Raw genomic sequence first — 788 nt, 5'->3', positions numbered from 1 at the left:
CAGGGAATCTACATATTCACTTTCACCCACCAGTCAAATCTTACATGCAAATGTCTGAAATACACTGCATAACTCTATGCAGTAATTTTCACCAGAAAGCGCAAGGTATAATTGGAAATCAGAATATCCCTGGAACTATTGCCCACCCCTGCTTCAGATTACAAATGACAACTCCATTCCCTAGATCACAATCTGTCCTGATTTCTGTTTGAAACCCAAGGTTCCGGATTTTTTCTCCTTGATAAAGATGACGCCCTAGAGGTAAAAATGAAGTAGCCATTAACTAGGGGACATTAAGGACATAGAAACATCTTGATAACACTCTGTATGTAATCTAATTCTAGGATGTATACAACTTGTACACAACTATGTATATCGTGACCTCTATAATGATTAGCCCTCTCCCCACCCTCTCTGGTACCTTGACAACTGCTTGTGAGTTAAGTGGTGGCTAGTTCTACCCAGGGTGTCCTCAATGGTTCTGTGGAGTGGAGAGGCCTGGCCCGGGAATGGATGTCCTACACTCAGATCCGGGACCTGCCCTATTAGACAAACATCAAAGAACTAAGCCACTTGATGATGAACAAAGATACTCTTAGAATTTTGGGGTAGGGTGGGCAGGGAGACAAGTATCCCTGACAGCATAAGAGATGCCCTGGCTTTATTAGACTCCTCTCTCCTTCATGGATACTGAAGCTGAGCCCTAATTTAAAAAGGATGCGATGAGATAGTAAACAGAGGATCTTGATGACCACACTGGCTGGAAGAGACCTCAGAGTAAGCACTGA

Source organism: Pteropus vampyrus, unplaced genomic scaffold (genome assembly GCF_000151845.1).
Source record: "Pteropus vampyrus isolate Shadow unplaced genomic scaffold, Pvam_2.0 Scaffold8382, whole genome shotgun sequence".
Lineage (NCBI taxonomy): Eukaryota > Metazoa > Chordata > Mammalia > Chiroptera > Pteropodidae > Pteropus > Pteropus vampyrus.
This window is presented reverse-complemented; position numbering follows the sequence as displayed.